Source organism: Oncorhynchus gorbuscha, linkage group LG03 (assembly GCF_021184085.1).
Source record: "Oncorhynchus gorbuscha isolate QuinsamMale2020 ecotype Even-year linkage group LG03, OgorEven_v1.0, whole genome shotgun sequence".
Lineage (NCBI taxonomy): Eukaryota > Metazoa > Chordata > Actinopteri > Salmoniformes > Salmonidae > Oncorhynchus > Oncorhynchus gorbuscha.
In genome coordinates, this window is record NC_060175.1 from 97,500,765 (window position 1) to 97,524,727 (window position 23,963).

The 23,963-nt window shown below is 45.6% G+C and overlaps 1 protein-coding gene across 1 annotated transcript in view; it reads right to left on the reverse strand.

Annotated features, from left to right (window-relative positions):
- The window catches only part of LOC124032335 (plexin-B1-like), a 94,995-nt gene extending 72,480 nt beyond the window's left edge, over positions 1-22,515 (reverse strand). The window contains exon 1 of the mRNA XM_046344655.1: positions 22,330-22,515. The gene's annotated coding sequence lies outside the window, so the exon portion shown is untranslated. The remainder of the gene's footprint in view (positions 1-22,329) is intronic.
- Between the last annotated feature and the right edge of the window lie 1,448 nt (positions 22,516-23,963).

The window sequence follows — 23,963 nt, forward strand, 5'->3', positions numbered from 1 at the left end:
TCCCCCTTGACAAAGACTGTGTGGTCTAATGTAATACAAAGACTGTACCTTCCCCCTTGACAAAGACTGTGTGGTCTAATGTAATACTGTACCTTCCCCCTTGACAAAGACTGTGTGGTCTAATGTAATACTGTACCTTCCCCCTTGACAAAGACTGTGTGGTCTAATGTAATACTGTACCTTCCCCCTTGACAAAGACTGTGTGGTCTAATGTAATACTGTACCTTCCCCCTTGACAAAGACTGTGTGGTCTAATGTAATACTGTACCTTCCCCCTTGACAAAGACTGTGTGGTCTAATGTAATACTGTACCTTCCCCCTTGACAAAGACTGTGTGGTCTAATGTAATACTGTACCTTCCCCCTTGACAAAGACTGTGTGGTCTAATGTAATACTGTACCTTCCCCAAAGACTTGACAAAGACTCCCCCTGTGGTCTAATGTAATACTGTACCTTCCCCCTTGACAAAGACTCTGTGGTCTAATGTAATACTGTATCTTCCCCCTTGACAAAGACTGTGTGGTCTAATGTAATACTGCACCTTCCCCCTTGACAAAGACTGCGTGGTCTAATGTAATACTGTATCTTCCCCCTTGACAAAGACTGTGTGGTCTAATGTAATACTGCACCTTCCCCCTTGACAAAGACTGTGTGGTCTAATGTAATACTGCACCTTCCCCCTTGACAAAGACTGTGTGGTCTAATGTAATACTGTATCTTCCCCCTTGACAAAGACTGTGTGGTCTAATGTAATACTGTACCTTCCCCCTTGACAAAGACTCTGTGGTCTAATGTAATACTGTATCTTCCCCCTTGACAAAGACTGTGTGGTCTAATGTAATACTGTACCTTCCCCCTTGACAAAGACTGTGTGGTCTAATGTAATACTGTACCTTCCCCCTTGACAAAGACTGTGTGGTCTAATGTAATACTGTACCTTCCCCCTTGACAAAGACTCTGTGGTCTAATGTAATACTGTACCTTCCCCCTTGACAAAGACTGTGTGGTCTAATGTAATACTGTACCTTCCCCCTTGACAAAGACTGTGTGGTCTAATGTAATACTGTACCTTCCCCTTGACAAAGACTGTGTGGTCTAATGTAATACTGTACCTTCCCCCTTGACAAAGACTGTGTGGTCTAATGTAATACTGTACCTTCCCCTTGACAAAGACTGTGTGGTCTAATGTAATACTGTACCTTCCCCCTTGACAAAGACTATGTGGTGTAATGTAATACTGTACCTTCCCCCTTGACAAAGACTGTGTGGTCTAATGTAATACTGTATCTTCCCCCTTGACAAAGACTGTGTGGTCTAATGTAATACTGTACCTTCCCCCTTGACAAAGACTCTGTGGTCTAATGTAATACTGTATCTTCCCCCTTGACAAAGACTGTGTGGTCTAATGTAATACTGTACCTTCCCCCTTGACAAAGACTGTGTGGTCTAATGTAATACTGTACCTTCCCCTTGACAAAGACTGTGTGGTCTAATGTAATACTGTACCTTCCCCCTTGACAAAGACTCTGTGGTCTAATGTAATACTGTACCTTCCCCCTTGACAAAGACTGTGTGGTCTAATGTAATACTGTACCTTCCCCCTTGACAAAGACTGTGTGGTCTAATGTAATACTGTACCTTCCCCTTGACAAAGACTGTGTGGTCTAATGTAATACTGTACCTTCCCCCTTGACAAAGACTGTGTGGTCTAATGTAATACTGTACCTTCCCCCTTGACAAAGACTGTGTGGTCTAATGTAATACTGTACCTTCCCCCTTGACAAAGACTGTGTGGTCTAATGTAATACTGTACCTTCCCCCTTGACAAAGACTATGTGGTGTAATGTAATACTGTCCTTCCCCCTTGAAAAGACTGTAAATACTGTACCTTCCCCTTGACAAAGACTCTGTGGTCTAATGTAATACTGTATCTTCCCCCTTGACAAAGACTGTGTGGTCTAATGTAATACTGCACCTTCCCCCTTGACAAAGACTGCGTGGTCTAATGTAATACTGTATCTTCCCCCTTGACAAAGACTGTGTGGTCTAATGTAATACTGCACCTTCCCCTTGACAAAGACTGTGTGGTCTAATGTAATACTGCACCTTCCCCTTGACAAAGACTGTGTGGTCTAATGTAATACTGTATCTTCCCCCTTGACAAAGACTGTGTGGTCTAATGTAATACTGTACCTTCCCCCTTGACAAAGACTCTGTGGTCTAATGTAATACTGTATCTTCCCCCTTGACAAAGACTGTGTGGTCTAATGTAATACTGTACCTTCCCCCTTGACAAAGACTGTGTGGTCTAATGTAATACTGTACCTTCCCCCTTGACAAAGACTGTGTGGTCTAATGTAATACTGTACCTTCCCCCTTGACAAAGACTATGTGGTGTAATGTAATACTGTACCTTCCCCCTTGACAAAGACTGTGTGGTCTAATGTAATACTGTACCTTCCCCCTTGACAAAGACTCTGTGGTCTAATGTAATACTGTACCTTCCCCCTTGACAAAGACTCTGTGGTCTAATGTAATACTGTATCTTCCCCCTTGACAAAGACTGTGTGGTCTAATGTAATACTGCACCTTCCCCCTTGACAAAGACTGCGTGGTCTAATGTAATACTGTATCTTCCCCCTTGACAAAGACTGTGTGGTCTAATGTAATACTGCACCTTCCCCCTTGACAAAGACTGTGTGGTCTAATGTAATACTGCACCTTCCCCCTTGACAAAGACTGTGTGGTCTAATGTAATACTGTATCTTCCCCCTTGACAAAGACTGTGTGGTCTAATGTAATACTGTACCTTCCCCCTTGACAAAGACTCTGTGGTCTAATGTAATACTGTATCTTCCCCCTTGACAAAGACTGTGTGGTCTAATGTAATACTGTATCTTCCCCCTTGACAAAGACTGTGTGGTCTAATGTAATACTGTACCTTCCCCTTGACAAAGACTCTGTGGTCTAATGTAATACTGTACCTTCCCCCTTGACAAAGACTGTGTGGTCTAATGTAATACTGTACCTTCCCCCTTGACAAAGACTGTGTGGTCTAATGTAATACTGTACCTTCCCCCTTGACAAAGACTCTGTGGTCTAATGTAATACTGTACCTTCCCCCTTGACAAAGACTCTGTGGTCTAATGTAATACTGTATCTTCCCCCTTGACAAAGACTGTGTGGTCTAATGTAATACTGCACCTTCCCCCTTGACAAAGACTGCGTGGTCTAATGTAATACTGTATCTTCCCCCTTGACAAAGACTGTGTGGTCTAATGTAATACTGCACCTTCCCCCTTGACAAAGACTGTGTGGTCTAATGTAATACTGCACCTTCCCCCTTGACAAAGACTGTGTGGTTTAATGTAATACTGTATCTTCCCCCTTGACAAAGACTGTGTGGTCTAATGTAATACTGTACCTTCCCCCTTGACAAAGACTCTGTGGTCTAATGTAATACTGTATCTTCCCCCTTGACAAAGACTGTGTGGTCTAATGTAATACTGTACCTTCCCCCTTGACAAAGACTGTGGTCTAATGTAATACTGTATCTTCCCCCTTGACAAAGACTGTGTGGTCTAATGTAATACTGTACCTTCCCCCTTGACAAAGACTGTGGTCTAATGTAATACTGTATCTTCCCCCTTGACAAAGACTGTGTGGTCTAATGTAATACTGTACCTTCCCCCTTGACAAAGACTGTGTGGTCTAATGTAATACTGTACCTTCCCCCTTGACAAAGACTCTGTGGTCTAATGTAATACTGTACCTTCCCCCTTGACAAAGACTCTGTGGTCTAATGTAATACTGTATCTTCCCCCTTGACAAAGACTGTGTGGTCTAATGTAATACTGCACCTTCCCCCTTGACAAAGACTGCGTGGTCTAATGTAATACTGTATCTTCCCCCTTGACAAAGACTGTGTGGTCTAATGTAATACTGCACCTTCCCCTTGACAAAGACTGTGTGGTCTAATGTAATACTGCACCTTCCCCCTTGACAAAGACTGTGTGGTTTAATGTAATACTGTATCTTCCCCCTTGACAAAGACTGTGTGGTCTAATGTAATACTGTACCTTCCCCCTTGACAAAGACTCTGTGGTCTAATGTAATACTGTATCTTCCCCCTTGACAAAGACTGTGTGGTCTAATGTAATACTGTACCTTCCCCCTTGACAAAGACTGTGGTCTAATGTAATACTGTATCTTCCCCCTTGACAAAGACTGTGTGGTCTAATGTAATACTGTACCTTCCCCCTTGACAAAGACTCTGTGGTCTAATGTAATACTGTATCTTCCCCCTTGACAAAGACTGTGTGGTCTAATGTAATACTGTACCTTCCCCCTTGACAAAGACTCTGTGGTCTAATGTAATACTGTACTGTTCTATGAAAAACACATTTTATTCTATACCTAGCTATCTAATTAGAAACACATAACAATCTCCTTCCTGTTTCCATATACCCACCCTGCTGTCCCTCTCCCACAACTTTGACTTCCGCTCAAGGGTCCCCAAGAAGTATTTCCAATAGAGGGTAAACTGATGAAGGAAGGTGCTGTGACTGTGAGTTAGGTCTTAGATTTATAAAGGTGTTAACTGTTCATTTAAGTACAAGCCGCTTCTGAGATCCTCTACTCTGCTCCTACCATAATGGCTCTAGTATTGGTCTCTGAATGTGGTTTCTGAATAAACACCATTATTGCACATCCATGTGCATTATAAGGATAAACAAACCAGGGGAGAATAATGCTGATATCTACGTGGACATTTCAGAACAACCATGTAACTTCCTGTGAGATCAAAAGGGAATGTTTGTGAAGTCAATATAATATATGCCATTTAGCAGACGCTTTTATCCAAAGCAACTTACAGTCATGTGTGCATACATTCTACGTATGGGTGGTCCCAGGGATCGAACCCACTACCCTGGCGTTACAAGCACCATGCTCTACCAACTGAGCTACAGAAGGACATATACAAACATATAAATATTTTTTGTTATCTTGCTTTCCCTGTTGCTGAGTTTTCCCCCTCTAAATATCTAAACAAACTGGTCAATCAGTTATTGGGTGACCCAAATGTTGTAGAGACATAGCCAGTTTGGGCCATATTGGGCTGAGCATCAAGACTGGGTGCCTGTGGCATTATAATCTAATCTTTAAACCAAGCCAGAGTTCAACTTAAAATGAATTACTCTAACTTTTTCCTTAATCAAGGGACAAGGGATATAACTAATATCTAAACATGAAACTCTCTGTGGAGCATCTCATAGCAATTCCTATGACGATACTGAAACCACCCTCCAAAACAACTTTGCAAGGCATGGAGTTTAATTTAAATATTAGCACTATATTCCAATATCGAGCCACAGGGTAGCTAGTTACATCCTTAATGAGGAGTCATCACAACCTGTCAATGTGCTTCAGACAATTAGGTAAAGCAGCTTGACAATGGTGCAAGACTCAGCCTTTGTTTCCAGTGCAGAGTTCCTCTTCCTCAATCTCATTGTCTGAGGTAAAGGAGATAAAAGCCATCTCCTATCTACCCAGACTCTCTCCAAATCTCATTCCCCTACTAATTAAGATGAGAAACAAAAAAATGGTGAGAAGCCAAGCTGACTTTGCAATACACCACTCTGTACAAGTGCAGTAATCCCATATCCATTAACTCAATTGACAGATGGATAAGATGAAGACACTTGGAGGTTTATGTTTGATCAATCAATTCCCCCCTAAAAAGACACACCTGACAAATGTTCAGAAGGTATTGATCATAGACTGGTTTTAGTCATTACTTGTGTGAATATAACTTGATGCCTTACTGCATAAACGCCATTTGTCAGTGATGTCATTTAAAGTCGAGACCACAAGATTCTACTACAGGGATGTCTTTTAGCAAGGGAACGCTAACCACTGGGATTGACAACATGCATAGCTCAGCTGGGCTCACAGGCAAGTGTCCAGAGAGAGGGAGGCTGCTCCACTAGGGCACAATAACCACCCCTTCCATTTCTGGGGCTTCCCATGTGACTGAAGAGAGGCATGATAGAGGGGGCATTTTCAGCTGACTACAACACGCATTAAAACTTAAATTACCGTTTTGAACAAATGTCAACAGTGTCAACGTGGATCATAGGGACATCATTATTTGGCATTCACTGTAGAACTTTAACTGCCTTCATATAAAGCCTTGACGGAATACAGCATAGTTTGTGATGACACCAGAATACAGTGTAAAAACAGCCAATAAGAATATTTTATTCCATAATAATTCTTTCTTAACCTATCATACCACCTGAAAGCTCTTGGTGTTTTCCAGGGGCGAAACTTTGGTTTTAGAAGTGGGGAGGGGCATAATTGTGGGGAGGGGATATATATATATATTTTTAATGTATCCAGTCGGATAAACACTCCAAACAGCCTAACAGACTCTCGGTGACGTCCGAGTGGTCCTAAAGCACACCGCTGCCTAGTTTCATATCACATTCCAATGATACAACTGTGGGGAGGACAACAATGCAATTTCAGAATCCGGGGGGAGGGGTGGGGGGGACAAAAATGCCATTTCAGAATGTGGGGGGAGGGGTGGGGTGGGACATGTCCCCAGTGAAAGTTGCGACCTTGGTTGTTCTCTGTGTATGTCTGTCCTTGTTTCCTCCGTCTCTAAGATCACCTGTTTCCAAAGGCCAAAGAAAGAACAACAAAAAGCCAGTAACTTCCCACTGAGGACACACTGGTTGAATCAATATGGTTTCCAAGTCATTTCAATGAAATGATGCTGAACGAATGTGGAATAGACGTTGAATTGACGTCTGTGCCTAATGTTGTTCTCCAGACAGTGCTCCTCTTCAAACTGCTCACTACCAGACCAGACCCCAGGGAGGGTTCTCTTCAACCTGTATATCACCAGACCAGACCCCAGGGAGGGTCCTCTTCAACCCGTACATCACCAGACCAGACCCCAGGGAGGGTCCTCTTCAACCTGTATATCACCAGACCAGACCCCAGGGAGGGTCCTCTTCAACCTGTATATCACCAGACCAGACCCCAGGGAGGGTTCTCTTCAACCTGTATATCACCAGACCAGACCCCGGGGAGGGTCCTCTTCAACCTGTATATCACCAGACCAGACCCCAGGGAGGGTCCTCTTCAACCCGTACATCACCAGACCAGACCCCAGGGAGGGTTCTCTTCAACCCATACATCACCAGACCAGACCCCAGGGAGGGTTCTCTTCAACCCGTATATCACCAGACCAGACGCCAGGGAGGTTATAGAATGTAAGCACTGTCCCTAGATTAGCCAGGAGACGATAAAGCTCATCATGGGTAAGCAAAACACAGAAGATGCTTACAACTATTTATTAGGAAGCCAAATCAAATGGGCACAGCCTCAGAGGAGGATCAGCAGCCGGCGTGTGTTCCAACTTCCACACAGTGACTTGCAAGAAGGAGAGGGGAGCCATGAAGGAGAGGGGAGCCATGAAGGAGAGGGCAGCCATGAAGGAGAGGGGAGCCATGAAGGAGAGGGGAGCCATGAAGGAGAGGGGAGCCATGAAGGAGAGGGGAGCCATGAAGGAGAGGGGAGCCATGAAGGAGAGGGGAGCCATGAAGGAGAGGGGAGCCATGAAGGAGAGGGGAGCCATGAAGGAGAGGGGTGCCATGAAGGAGAGGGGGAGAGGGGCCATGAAGGAGAGGAGAGACATGAAGGAGAGGGGGAGACATGAAGGAGAGGAGAGACATGAAGGAGAGGAGAGACATGAAGGAGAGGGGAGCCATGAAGGAGAGGAGAGACATGAAGGAGAGGGGAGACATGAAGGAGAGGAGAGCCATGAAGGAGAGGGGAGCCATGAAGGAGAGGGGAGCCATGAAGGAGAGGGGAGCCATGAAGGAGGAGGAGAGACATGAAGGAGAGGGAGCCATGAAGGAGAGGGGAGCCATGAAGGAGAGGGGAGAAGGAGAGGGGAGATGGGGAGCCATGAAGGAGAGGGGAGCCATGAAGGAGAGGGGAGCCATGAAGGAGAGGAGAGACATGAAGGAGAGGAGAGACATGAAGGAGAGGGGAGCCATGAAGGAGAGGGGAGCCATGAAGGAGAGGAGAGACATGAAGGAGAGGGGAGCCATGAAGGAGAGGGAGACATGAAGGAGCCATGAAGGAGAGGGGAGCCATGAAGGAGGGAGAGACCATGAAGGAGAGGAGAGCCATGAAGGAGAGGGGAGCCATGAAGGAGAGGGGAGCCATGAAGGAGAGGGGAGCCATGAAGGAGAGGGAGAGACATGAAGGAGAGGGGAGCCATGAAGGAGAGGGGAGCCATGAAGGAGAGGGGAGCCATGAAGGAGAGGGGAGCCATGAAGGAGAGGGGAGCCATGAAGGAGAGGGGAGCCATGAAGGAGAGGGGAGCCATGAAGGAGAGGGGAGCCATGAAGGAGAGGGGCCATGAAGGAGAGGGGAGACATGAAGGAGAGGGGAGATGAAGAGAGGGGAGCATGAAGGAGAGGGGAGCCATGAAGGAGAGGGGAGCCATGAAGGAGAGGGGAGCCATGAAGGAGAGGGGAGACATGAAGGAGAGGAGAGACATGAAGGAGAGGGGGAGACATGAAGGAGAGGAGAGACATGAAGGAGAGGGGAGACATGAAGGAGAGGGGAGCCATGAAGGAGAGGAGAGACATGAAGGAGAGGGGGAGACATGAAGGAGAGGAGAGACATGAAGGAGACATGAAGGAGAGACATGAAGGAGAGGGGAGACATGAAGGAGAGGGGAGCCATGAAGGAGAGGAGAGACATGAAGGAGAGGGGAGCCATGAAGGAGAGGAGAGACATGAAGGAGAGGGGAGACATGAAGGAGAGGGGAGCCCATGAAGGAGAGGGGAGACATGAAGGAGAGGGGAGCCATGAAGGAGAGGAGAGACATGAAGGAGAGGGGAGCCATGAAGGAGAGGGGAGCCATGAAGGAGAGGGGAGCCATGAAGGAGAGGGGAGCCATGAAGGAGAGGGGAGCCATGAAGGAGAGGGGAGCCATGAAGGAGAGGGGAGCCATGAAGGAGAGGGGAGACATGAAGGAGAGGGGAGCCATGAAGGAGAGGGGAGACATGAAGGAGAGGGGAGCCATGAAGGAGAGGGGAGACATGAAGGAGAGGGGAGCCATGAAAGCAGAGGGCATGAAGAGACCCTTTTGCCTGACAAGAAGGAAACTATGCAGGGCTTTCACATTAGATAATGAATACCCCATCCTGGGTGGGCTTAGTGATGCGATGAAGAGCAGACAGGGAGTCGGCTGCTTCTGAGATCTACATAGTAACCATAATGTACACTCCCCTGTGCAGTGCAAGTAGCAACAGGTCTGACTGACAGATGTAATTACCAAAACTGCAGGATGTATGTTCATCATAATCAGTGACATCACATTGTGGTGGACATAATATTATGTCACTGTATCAAATCAGATCAAAACCTTTTGACTGTTAAAACACCATAAGTGCTACAAACAATAAGCAGACATTGTATTTCAATACTTATAATATTCCTTAAATATTTCTCACAGTGATGTTCTGAGCAGTATGTCCAAAGTAGAGCTCCCTGGTTAGATACCCCTGGCTAGAGCTCCCTGGTTAGAGCCCGCTGGTTAGAGTCCCCTGGTTAAAGTCCCCTGGTTAGAGTCCCTGGTTAGATGGCCCGCTGGTTAGATAGCCCTGGTTAAAGTCCCCTGGTTAGAGCCCTATCGTTAGATACCCCTGGTTGGAGCCCGCTGGTTAGTGCCCCCTGGATAGAGCTCCCTGGTTAGAGCCCACTGGTTCGTGCCCCCTGGTTAGTGCCCCCTGGTTAGTGCTCATTGTTTAGTGCCCCCTGGTTAGTACCCCCTGGTTAATGTCCCCTGGTTAGTGCCCCCTGGTCAACCTTCCATACCATCAAAAAGCACAGCCTCAGCGCAAGAATGCACCATGAGACCAGAGCAGCTGCTGCTGCTAGAGTGACTGATGGGGTGGAAGCCCCAAATACCTCCTTCCAATCACCAACCTCTCAGATCTGCCATCCATCCCCCAAATATCAAGTTGCCCATATTCTCCCCAGCTAATCTTTCTTGAAGTAGAAGATGTGCCATTCTGTCTAGATATGCTTGGAGTTCTTTGACCCTCTCTCTTTCAATTGCCACGTCTCTGTCATCTAGGGCTGCACTAGTGTTTGTTCCACTGTGCGAATAATTACTTTAGATACATCTACTGCTGATACAGAGGAAGACAAGTGTCAATCCCCTGTGCAATGCTACACTTGTACTGTGGCTTGGATCTCCACCAATCCAAGATGTCAATCCCCTGTGTCTCTGGGGCCTAGCATGCAAATCTACACAACGAGTCTGAAGAGGATGAGGAGGAATGGCTAGACCAGTTGGGCAGGGACAAAAAATGCAAAAAGCACCATTAATGGTCATGTTACATGTGAACAGCTACTTTTTATGATCTCAGGACATACTTGTTTGCAACAGTCACTCTGGGTAACCCCCTACTCCTATTTCAAAAGGGCCGACAAAAATCTCTCCTCTGTCTGCTTGTTCTCATGTTGATAATATCAAAGGGGTTAGCCTACATCCGTAACATGTGACTGTTATCAATCAAAACACCCTCTCTGTGTAGCCTGTAGATGACAGCCAGCCTTCTATTGCTTGTAAAAATAGCTTTTTACAGAAGCATCGTCACAATATCTCTGTGCATTCAAATTGCCATCAATAAAATGCAATTGTGTTTGTTGTCCGTAATTTATGCCTGCCCATACCATAACCCCACCACCACCATGGGGCACTCTGTTCACAACGTTGGCATCAGCAAACCACTCATCCACCCGACCCCATACACATTGTCTGCGGTTGTGAGGCCAGTTGGATGTACTGCCAAATTCTCTAAAACAACATTAAAGGTGGCTTATGGTAGAGAAATGAACATTACATTCTCTGGCAACAGCACTGGTGGACATTACTGCAGTCAGCATGCCAATTCCACACTCCCTCAAGACTTGAGACATTTGTGGCATTGTGTTGTGTTACAAAACTGCATATTTTAATGGCCTTTTATTGTCCCCAGCATAAGGTGCCCCTGTGTAATGATCATGCTGTTTAATCAACCTTTTGATATGCCACACCTGTCAGATGGATGGATTATCTTGGCAAAGCAGAAATGTTCATTGCACAACATTTTAGAGAAATAAGCTTTTTGTTCATATGGAATATATCTGGGATCATTTATTTCAGCTCATGAAACATGGGACAAACACTTTACATGTTGCGTTCATATTTTTGTTGAATGTAGCTAGCTATCTAGTTATTTTCATTAACTGAAGTTAAATTTCAATAGGAGAACAACAAGTTGGTGCCTAGTCAAATTCCTAGATTATTGCTAAGAATATTTACAATTATTGCAGTTTCTGGTCATTGTTCTCAGGCTGGTTGAATTGGTACTAGTTAGATACCAAGCTAAAGCTAGCTAACTAGCTACCCCAGAAGTTGCTAAAAACATCTGTATTAAATACATTTGAGTGACTTTGTCATACTGCAAACCGAAGTCAACTTAGTAAGGAGAAAACCGACCCCCTGTTCCAAAACTGTCATCAATGTTGACAAAATGCTTGACTACTATTCTGCATTTTGACTAGCTAGGATGAATCAGGTGCAACTGCTTGGGATATGGCTGGCTGGCAGAAGAAGCAGGATCACCATCCTTTCTCCCCAGCCTGTAGTCTGGTTGTATGTCATGGAGAATGTTGGACTACCAAGCTAACATTTTTGATCCTGATCTTATTTCAAATGCTCACACAGACGTTTTGTCATTCGGTCGAACAAATAATGGTTTATTACCAACGCGGTACTGTAAACACATCGTGGCCGGTGTGTGTGTGTGCTTGTTTACAGATTTTTTTGCTACTGACCTTAGTGGTGGCTCTTGGCTTGCTCTGAAATTGTATGAGCAAGCCAAGCTCATTCAAACTAAAAGCTTATTTGACACAAGCGGTGTTAAATTAAACCTAGCCCTAACCCATACTTAACTCCTATCCTAACCCATACTTAACTCCTATCCTAACCCATACTTAACTCCTATCCTAACCCATACTTAACTCCTATCCTAACCCATACTTAACTCCTATCCTAACCCATACTTAACTCCTATCCTAACCCATACTTAACTCCTATCCTAACCCATACTTAACTCCTAACCTAACCCTTATTATGAACCCAACCCTAACATTAACATGCAGTTTTTTATCAACAGATAGTTTTCTGATAATATGGCCATCTGTCGATCATCTATATGGGACCATCCAAATAAAGTGTTTAAAAAAGATGTGTGTGTGTGTGTGTATGTATATATATATATATATATATATATATATATATATATATATATATATATATATATATATATATATATTAACCATAATTTTTTAACCTAGCCCAGTGACATCACTAGCAGAAGACTATAGGAAAATGGCCATGAGCATGACCTTCGATCTCTTACACACTCTTTCACTTGTTTTGCTGTTCAAAACCCAGACAGACATTCTTGAATAGCAGGCCATCTGCTAGTCCAGGTGCACGATATCTCATTACCCTCAGATCACTGTGTAAAAGTGTGGATTGATGTGATTGGTTGGCAAGGGGGAACAGAGTCTCATTCGCCTCTTAGACACAATGTCTGGTAAAAATGTGTTTACAAGTGATGGTTACAGTCTTGTCCCATCGCTGCAACTCCCGTACGGACTTGGGAGAGGCGAAGGTCGAGAGCCGTGCGTCCTCCGAAACACAACCCAACCAAGCTGCACTGCTTCTTGACACAATGCACGCTTAACCCAGAAGCCAGTCGCACCAATGTGTCAGAGGAAACACTGTACACCGGGCAACCTTGGCAGCTTGTATACGCCCAGTCGCCGCTAGAGTGAGATGGGACAAGAACATTCCGGCCGGCCAAACCTTCAATAACTCAGAAAATGCCTGGCCAATAGGCCTATGTCAAGTTTGCAGGTAACAGGTAGGAAAACATCTAATGCTGTAGGCACTTGGACCTCTCAAGCAGACTGCAGGCACTGGGACCTCTCAAACAGACTGCAGGCACTTGGACCTCTCTAGCAGACTGCAGGCACTGGGACCTCTCAAACAGACTGCAGGCTCTGGGACCTCTCAAACAGACTACAGGCACTGGGACCTCTCAAACAGACTGCAGGCTCTGGGACCTCTCAAACAGACTGCAGGCACTGGGACCTCTCAAACAGACTGCAGGCACTGGGACCTCTCAAACAGACTGCAGGCACTGGGACCTCTCAAACAGACTGCAGGCACTTGGACCTCTCAAGCAGACTGCAGGCACTGGGACCTCTCAAACAGACTGCAGGCTCTGGGATCTCTCAAGCAGACTGCAGGCTCTGGGACCTCTCAAGCAGACTGCAGGCACTGGGACCTCTCAAACAGACTGCAGGCTCTGGGATCTCTCAAGCAGACTGCAGGCTCTGGGACCTCTCAAGCAGACTGCAGGCACTGGGACCTCTCAAACATACTGCAGGCACTGGGACCTCTCAAACAGACTGCGGGCACTGGGACCTCTCAAACAGACTGCGGGCACTTGGACCTCTCAAGCAGACTGCGGGCACTGGGACCTCTCAAGCAGACTGCAGGCACTGGGACCTCTCAAACAGACTGCAGGCTCTGGGACCTCTCAAACAGACTGCAGGCACTGGGACCTCTCAAACAGACTGCAGGCACTGGGACCTCTCAAACAGACTGCAGGCACTGGGACCTCTCAAACAGACTGCAGGCACTTGGACCTCTCAAGCAGACTGCAGGCACTGGGACCTCTCAAACAGACTGCAGGCTCTGGGATCTCTCAAACAGACTGCAGGCACTGGGACCTCTCAAACAGACTGCAGGCTCTGGGACCTCTCAAGCAGACTGCAGGCACTGGGACCTCTTCAAACAGACTGCAGGCTCTGGGACCTCTCAAGCAGACTGCAGGCTCTGGGACCTCTCAAGCAGACTGCAGGCACTGGGACCTCTCAAACAGACTGCAGGCTCTGGGATCTCTCAAGCAGACTGCAGGCTCTGGGACCTCTCAAGCAGACTGCAGGCACTGGGACCTCTCAAACATACTGCAGGCACTGGGACCTCTCAAACAGACTGCGGGCACTGGGACCTCTCAAACAGACTGCGGGCACTTGGACCTCTCAAGCAGACTGCGGGCACTGGGACCTCTCAAGCAGACTGCAGGCACTGGGACCTCTCAAACAGACTGCAGGCTCTGGGACCTCTCAAACAGACTGCAGGCACTTGGACCTCTCAAACAGACTGCAGGCACTTGGACCTCTCAAGCAGACTGCAAGCACTGGGACCTCTCAAACAGACTGCAGGCTATGGGACCTCTCAAACAGACTGCAGGCTCTGGGACCTCTCAAACAGACTGCAGGCTCTGGGACCTCTCAAACAGACTGCAGGCACTGGGACCTCTCAAACAGACTGCAGGCACTTGGACCTCTCAAACAGACTGCAGGCACTTGGACCTCTCAAGCAGACTGCAGGCACTGGGACCTCTCAAACAGACTGCAGGCACTGGGACCTCTCAAACAGACTGCAGGCACTGGGACCTCTCAAACAGACTGCAGGCACTGGGACCTCTCAAACAGACTGCAGGCACTGGGACCTTTCAGATACACTGTAGGCACTGGGACCTTTCAGATACACTGTAGGCACTGGGACCTTTCAGATACACTGTAGGCACTGGGACCTCTCAGGCACACTGGAGGCACTGGAAACTCTCTCAAGGGGAACTGTAAGCACTGGGACCTCTCAGGCGGACAGGAGGGCCCTAGGACCCCTCAGGAGGTCTGCAGGCACTAGGACTTCTCAGGCAGAAAACCAGATACTGACTGGTTTTCTGATCCACGCCCCTAAAGTTACTGTATCTGGATTTCCACTCATGTGAAATCCATATATTACAGTCTAGTGAATTTATTTCAATTGACTGATTTCCCCATATGAACTGTAACTCAGTAAAATCTTTGAAATTGTTGCATGTTGCATTTCTATTTTTGTTCAGTATAGATAACTAAAAAAGCTAGCCAGCTACCTAGCCCTGTTGTAATTATAAGCATGGCTAGTGTGGGTTGACTGGCCCGGGTCCAACCTTCATCACCCAAATACAAAAACTGTTTTAGAAATTAGGGGTATTTTAGATGATGACACCTAGCTAGATACAGTGCCTTCAGAAATGATTCACACCCCTTGACTTTCTCCAGATTTTGTTGTGTTACAAAGTGGAATTAAAATGGATTTAATTGTAATTTGTTCTTACCCATCTACACCATAATGACGAAGTGAAAACATGTTTTTAGACATTTTAGCAAATGTACTGAAAATGAAATACGGACTCATTTACATACACTGCCGGGGTAACTAAGAAATATTTTGTCCATTAAAATAACATTAAATTAATCAAAAATACAGTGTAGACATTGTTAATGTTGTAAATGACTATTATAGTTGGAAACCGCATATTTTTGATGGAATATCAACATACGCGTACAGAGGCCCATTATCAGCAACCATCACTCCTGTTTTCCAATGGCATGTTGTGTTAGATAATTTGGGTCACTTAGAATTCACACCCTTCAGTCAATACTTTGTATAATCACCTTTGGCAGTGATTACATGTCTCTAAGAGCTTTCCTGTCACGACTTCCGCCGGAGTCTCTCTCCATGTTCGAGCGACGTTCAACGGTTGACGTCACCGGCCTTCTAGCCATCACCGGCCTTCTAGCCATCACCGGCCTACTAGCCATCACCGGCCTACTAGCCATCACTGGCCTTCTAGCCATCACCGGCCTACTAGCCATCACTGGCCTTCTAGCCATCACCGGCCTACTAGCTATCACCGGCCTTCTAGCCATCACCGGCCTACTAGCCATCACCGGCCTACTAGCCATCACTGGCCTTCTAGCCATCACCGGCCTACTAGCCATCACTGGCCTTCTAGCCATCACCGGCCTACTAGCTATCACCGGCCTTCTAGCCATCACCGGCCTACTAGCTATCACCGGCCTTCTAGCTATCACCGGCCTTCTAGCCATCACCGGCCTTCTAGCCATCACCGGCCTACTAGCCATCACCGGCCTTCTAGCCATCACTGGCCTTCTAGCCATCACCGGCCTACTAGCTATCACCGGCCTTCTAGCCATCACCGGCCTTCTAGCCATCACCGGCCTACTAGCCATCACTGGCCTTCTAGCCATCACCGGCCTACTAGCCATCACTGGCCTTCTAGCCATCACCGGCCTACTAGCCATCACTGGCCTTCTAGCCATCACCGGCCTACTAGCCATCACTGGCCTTCTAGCCATCACCGGCCTACTAGCCATCACCGGCCTACTAGCCATCACTGGCCTTCTAGCCATCACCGGCCTACTAGCCATCACCGGCCTACTAGCCATCACTGGCCTTCTAGCCATCACCGGCCTTCTAGCCATCACCGGCCTACTAGCCATCACTGGCCTTCTAGCCATCACCGGCCTACTAGCCATCACTGGCCTTCTAGCCATCACCGGCCTACTAGCCATCACCGGCCTACTAGCCATCACCGGCCTTCTAGCCATCACCGGCCTTCTAGCCATCACCGATCCACTTTTCATTTCCCATTTGTTTTGTCTTCGATTTTTACACACCTGGTTTCAATTCCCCCATTACATGTTCATGATCTGACGGCTGGTATATTTGTTACCGGGTTTTGTTATTACTCCCGTTTATTTCATGGTACCGGTATTTTTCCAGCATCATAGTATTGTGTTTATACTGGTGTTTTTCTTGTATTAAATACCTTGTCCACGGATCTCAACTCTCCTGCGCCTGACTCCTTTTCACCAGTTACCCACAGGCTTGACATTTCCACAACTGGATTGTGCAACAAATGCTCATTGTTCTTTGCTAAATTCTTCAAGCTTTGTCCAATTGGTTGTTGATCATTGCTACAACTATTTTCAGGTCTTACCAAAGATTATCAAGCAGATTTAAGTCAACACTGTTTTAGATTATTGTCCTGCTGAAAGGTGAAATAATCTCCCAGTGTCTGTTGGAAAGGAGACCGAACCAAGTTTTAACCTAGGTCTCTTTTTTATCCTGAAAAACTCCTCAGTAACAATTACAAGCATACCCATAACATACTGCAGCCACCACTATTCTTGAGAATATGGAGAGTGGTACTCAGTAATATGTTGTATTGGATTTACACCAAACATAACACTTGGTACTCAGACCCAAAAGTTTATTGTTTTGTCACATTTTCTGCAGTATTATTTTAGTGTCTTGTTGCAAACAGGATGCATGTTTTGGAATATTTATATTCTGTACAGGCTTCCTTCTTTTCACTCTGTCAGTTAGGTTAGTATTGTGGAGTAATTCCAATGTTGTTGATCCATTCTCAGTTTTCTCCTATCACAGCCATTAAACCAGGTAACTGTTTTAAAGTCACAATTGGCTTCATGTTGAAATCCCTGAGTGGTTTCCTTCCTCTCCGGCAACTGAGTTAGGAAGGAAGCCTGTATCTTTGTAGTGACTGGGTGTATTGATACACCATCTGAAGTGTAATTAATCACTTCACCAAGTTGAACGGGATATTCAATTTACCCCATTTACCAACAGGTGCCCTTCTTTGTGAGGCATTGGAAAACATCCCTGGTCTTTGTGGTTGAATCTGTGTTTGAAATTCACTGCTCGACTAGGGGACCTTACAGATAATTGTATGTGTGGGTACAGAGATGAGGAAGTCCTTCAAAAATCATATTCAACATTATTATTGCTCACAGAGTGAGTTCATGCAACTTATTATGGGATTCGTTAAGCAAATTATTACTCCTGAACTTATTTACGTTTGCCACAACAAAGGGGTTGAATAATTTACAGTTTTCACAATGACGGCCTACCCAGGCCAAACCCGGTCGACCCAGGGCAAATTGTGCGCCGCCCTATGGGACTCCAAATGATAGCCGGATGTGATAGAGCCTGGATTTGAAACAGGGACTGTACTGACGCCTCTTGCACTGAGATGCAGTGCCTTAGACCACTGCGTCCATGTGTGTGTGTTAACTATTTAACTGTATAGAATGCTTAAAAGGCTGCTAAAATGTTTAAATATCGGTTTTCGTTCTCAGGTTTTTTTGGGAAACGAAAATATCAGGATATCTGTATCGGCCAAAAATGTAATATCGGTGCATCACTACTATTGGGTGTAGGCATGTCACCAAAAAAAACATATCACAATTTCATCCATTTTAAATTCAGGCTGTAACACAACAAAATGTGGAAAAAGTTAAGAGGTGTGAATACTTTCTGAAGGCACTGTAGTTAGCAAAATCAGTGGTGTAAAGTACTTAAGTAAAAATACTTTAAAGTAATGCTTAAGTCATTTTTGGGGTATCTGTTCTTTACTTTAATATTCATATTTTTTTTTACAACTTTTACTACACTACATTCATAAAGAAAATGATGTACTTTGTACTCCATACATTTACCCTGACACCCAAAAGTACTCGTTACATTTTGATTGCCTAGCAGGGCAGGACAATTGTCCAATGTATGCACTTACCAAGAGAAGATCCCTGGCCATCCCTACTGAGTCTGATCTGGCGAGCTCACTAAACACACATTTTTCATTTTTAAATTATGTCTGAGTGTTGGAGTACACCCTTGGCTATCTGTAAATTTAAAAAACAAGAAAACTGTGCCGTCTTGTCACGCCCTGGCCATAGAGAGGCTTTTATTCTCTATTTTGGTGAGGCCAGGGTGTGACTAGAGTGGGCATTCTATGTTCTTTTTTCTATGTTTTTGTATTTCTTTGTTTTTGGCCGAGTATGGTTCTCAGTCAGGGACAACTGTCTATTGTTGTCTCTGATTGGGAACCATACTTAGGTAGCAGCGGGCCACAGACAGGAGGGCGACTCTGGCAGCTCCGGACAGGAGGGCGACTGTGGCCGCTCCGGACAGGAGGGCGACTGTGGCCGCTCCGGACAGGAGGGCGACTCTGGCCGCTCCGGAGGAGGGCGACTGTGGCCGCTCCGGACAGGAGGGCGACTGTGGCCGCTCCGGACAGGAGGGCGACTGTGGCCGCTCCGGACAGGAGGGCGACTGTGGCCGCTCCGGACAGGAGGGCGACTGTGGCCGCTCCGGACAGGAGGGCGACTGTGGCCGCTCCGGACAGGAGGGCTCTGGCCGCTCCGGACAGGAGGGCGACTCCGGACCGGACAGGAGGGCGACTCTGGCCGCTCCGGACAGGAGGGCGACTCTGGCCGCTCCGGACAGGAGGGGCGACTCTGGCCGCTCCGGACCGGAGGGCGACTCTGGCCGCTCCGGACAGGAGGGCGACTCTGGCCGCTCCGGACAGGAGGGCGACTCTGGCCGCTCCGGACAGGAGGGCGACTCTGGCCGCTCCGGACAGGAGGGCGACTCTGGCCGCTCCGGACCGGAGGGCGACTCTGGCCGCTCCGGACAGGAGGGCGACTCTGGCCGCTCCGGACCGGGACAGGAGGACCGGAGGGCGACTCTGGCCGCTCCGGACGGACAGGGAGGGGGCGACTCTGGCCGCTCCGGACAGGAGGGCGACTCTGGCCGCTCCGGACAGGAGGGCGACTCTGGCCGCTCCGGACAGGAGGGCGACTCTGGCCGCTCCGGACAGGAGGGCGACTCTGGCCGCTCCTGACAGGAGGGCGGCTCTGGCAGCTCCGGACAGGAGGGCGACTCTGGCAGCTCCGGACAGGAGGGCGACTCTTGCCCACATGGGTTTTGTGGGTAGTTTTTTCTGTATTGTTAGTTTCCTTACATAATTTTTTTTTTTCCTCTTTGTTGTTTTTTGTTCTAGTGTTCTGATTTGAAATAAATATCATGAACACGTCTCACGCTGCGCCTTGGTCCAGTCATTCACAGGAAGAGGATGGTTACATGTCTGGTTTGCTTAATATAAAACATTTTAAATGATTTATACTTTTACTTTGATACTTAAGGATATTTTAGCAATTACATATACTTTTTTTTTAACCAAATACTTTTAGACTTTTACTCAAGTAGTATTCTACTGGGTTACTTTTACTTGAGTAATTTTCTATGAAGGTATCTTTACCTTAGTATGACAATTGTGTACTTTTTCCACCTCTGAAACAGATGATGTCATTTTGCTATGTTTAGGGGGATTTTTTTTTCATCAGCTAGCTAGCTTTTTTCTGACCCGCACTGTCCCAGTGCGTCGGGAAGTGTGTGCTTGCCTTATGCCGCAGCGGCGGGTACGCAAGGCAACTTTTCCAGCATCATAGCATATGTATCAGTGAATCTCTGTGACATAAGAAATATGAGTGATAGTGTAATCAATGTGTATTTACTATGTATTTGTATGTATTATGGAATTCCCATTATTGGGAACTGACTTCCTGGGGTCCAGCAAAATTAAGGCAGTTTATACAATTTAAAAAAACATTACAATACATTCACAGACCTCGTATAAAATGTATGAACATGTTAAATTATTCTGAGACGTGCAGTCATATTCAGATCCTGATCGGTCAACAAGCTTATTTGACGTGTCAAATAGTGTTATTTGACTTGTATCTTTTTTAACAAGCAAAGACCCAAATGGTGTTCCACATGGTTTAGGGTAAGGGCTAAGTTTAGCATTAGGATAAGGCTTAAGTGTAAGGGTTTGGGCTAGAGTATACACTATATGCAAAAGTATGTGGACACCCTTCAAATGAGTGGATTTGGTTATTTCAGCCACACCCTTTGCTGACAGGTGTATAAAATCGAGCACAAGGCCATGAAATCTCCATAGACAAACATTGGCAGTAGAATGGCCTTACTGAAGAACTCAGTGACTTTCAATGTGGCACCGTCTTAGGATGCCATCTTTCCAACAAGTCAGGAGCAACAACGGCTCAGCTGTGAAGTGGTAGGCCACACAAGCTCACAGAACGGCACTGCGGATTGCTGAATGGCATAAAAATCATCTGTCCTAGGTTGCAATACTCACCACTGATTTCCAAACTGACAGCTTTAGACAGTAGGAAAAGGTTGACTGTTTGTCCCCAAGAGATTGTGACAGCAGGTGAAAATGGCATTTGAAACACACAACACATCCGGTACTGTATAACAGGTGACAGTGGAGCCCAAATGTGGGCTCCACTTCAATCCCTGCATCAATAAAGTAGAATGGAGCTATATGGCTAGCTACACATTGTAACAGTGATCATGTGAATTCTCCCATAGAACTGTTCCACCGTAGCTAGGGGAAAATCCTGGCGTCAATTGTTCAACTAACCTTTTCTTGTCAATACTACTTTCTTTTCTTGTCTCATTAAAATGCCTATGTCCAGTTACAGGCGGAACTTCAAAAAACATATTCAGAAAGATATCAAATCCACTTTTTGCACCAAGTGAGGAATCACCTCGCCATTTTAGCTGCCAGACATCTTGCATTTCCCAACATCTTTGCAGGAACTAGTTTTTTTCAATGTGACTCGGCCACATGTAGTAGATGACAGCGCTTCACAAAGTGCCACCAAAAACAAAGATCTACACAAATGAAAGAGGCATTTCTCACTCAATACAATAAAGTGAATTTAATATTTATTCTCTGGGGGTAGTTTTCCACATCTGCAAATTGGGACATTATTTGTCTTTTTACCTAAACATGCAAACACCATCACAGAGATTTCATAGCAAGCAGTGCATTGGAATGGCATTGATTCTCATGGGAAGGGTGGCCAAAATAACTAAGAAAGTCACACCCCCCAATAAGCCACCAATATGACCACATTGAGGCATATGTCACTGTGCTTCTATTGCTGTATACACCATGGCACTGCCTTCTTCATTTGTTCATTTAGCAAACAAGACAGCTAATGATCCAGTGTCTTTATCACAGTCAACACACCTATATTGTAGCTTAAATTCACAATTTCTCTAAGCCTCATGGCAAAATGCGTAGAATAGCATTAGATAAACTATTGAACTGCACATTTTTCTCTTTGCACCATGGTAAAATCATATGTTTCTTTACCCACATTTCTGCAGGCCCACCCACCAACGCATTTCTGGCAACGCTACTGCTATAACAAAATATGTCACCTTCCTATCTGAATGTGGAAATCGGTTAGATTTGTAACCAGCAGCTAGCTGCACAACCATTCTAGTGCAGTTTCATTAAAATGTGTTTAGTAGTCTGAATTGTCAAGTTTGTTTCTTCACTATTATATATATTAGTCACTTCAGACAACTTTTCTAGGAATTATTTGTTTAAGTACACTCTTATCAAACTGTATTCTTACCTTAAATAGCGGGGGGTGGGAGTGTCTGTTCGGTCCAAAAGGAGGACCGCTACCTCCACTTAATCCAAGCGTGCGTTTGTTTTACCAGGTGCTCCTTCCTATTCTTTACCTGGCAGCACTTTGTCCGTTGTTATGTGGGAACATTCGTTGTGTCTTTAAGCATCCCCACAGCTGACCATCTGCCTGGCTGTGCGCACGAGGAGTTCAGAGGAACAGATACCACAACGAACAAGCTCTAGCTGAGTGACAGAATTCTTTTTAGGCATAACAAGTGGGCATCTTCTGTTTTTATGGTTTGATAACGCAGTAAATGTATGACATAGGCCAAATTGGAAGCTATTTTTACAAATAGCTTCCATGCTAAATAATAATAAATAAATAAAAATGATTCATATTTTTTTCCCTACTTTTAATTATTTAATGGTTTACCAGATTCCCAATAGGCTACCTATACCCGGCCCAGAATATTAGTAATTGTCACCATCACAGACATATTTAATTATCAACAACAAAGAACGGTATCTGAATTCACAGTTCCAGGTAGTAACACGAGGCAATTAATGGATAACATCACATCATCCTCTCTCAGCATTTCTGTGATGTTGGCCTATGTTAGATGAGCCTCCTCTGGTGGTTGCCAATGGGACTGTAAGCACATTTAGACAAACAACAGATTAGATTACCACTAATAATTGTATAGCATGACTTTCATTCTTTATTGTGTATGAGCCATTTTCATCTACCTATGTGTCTACCTTTGGGGTGCAGGTAGCCTAGTGGTTATGGCGTTGGGCCAGTAACCAAAAGGTTGCTGGATTGGATCCTCAACCTGACAAAGTAAAAAATCTGTCATTCTGCCGCTGCCCACTGTTCCCCGGTAGGCTGTCATTGTGAATATGAAATTGTTCTTAACTAACTTACCTATTTAAATTAAATGTGGACTGTGTTCTGTTGTTGTGGTATGTCCACCATATGATGGGGTCAGTGGTCACATGTTTGGAGGGAATTGGCTTTTCTTTTTGGGCAAAAGACCATCCTTTCTCCTCAGTGACCCGGTAACCATTAAGTTGACGAGTGGTCGAGCTGTGTGTCAATTTGTTAGTAATCAAATGAAAGAGTTTCCTCCCCTCCTTGATAGGCACCTTTCATCGAGGATACTCATGTGTATCCAACCGCAGAAGAGTTTTCAAATCTGCCACACCCCCTTTGAATCAGCTTTAGTTTTGTCAGAGAAAAACATGAACACGTTTAAAAACATTATGCTACTTATTGTTTTATCTGTAAAATGTCTTCCACAGCTACCTTAGTTCCTTTTGATCACTTTATACATTTATTTTGGGATCCACCCCTGTAAACATAATTTGCCTAATGACACACGAATGGAGACTGACCTTTTTCAAAAGGAGGTGAGAGAGGACAGAAGAGAGGATGCGAGGAGTCGAGCAAAACCAATTCAGATCCTCCCATAGAGAGTATACGACCCAATCCCAAGTGGAACCCTAAGCCCTACACTCTATACACTTTTATTTTTTGACAGGTGTAAACAATATGGTAACAGTTCCACTTTGCACTCTGATAGGCTAGCTGGAAGTTCCACCATTTTGCTTCTACCAATCCAATACTCTCAGATCTCC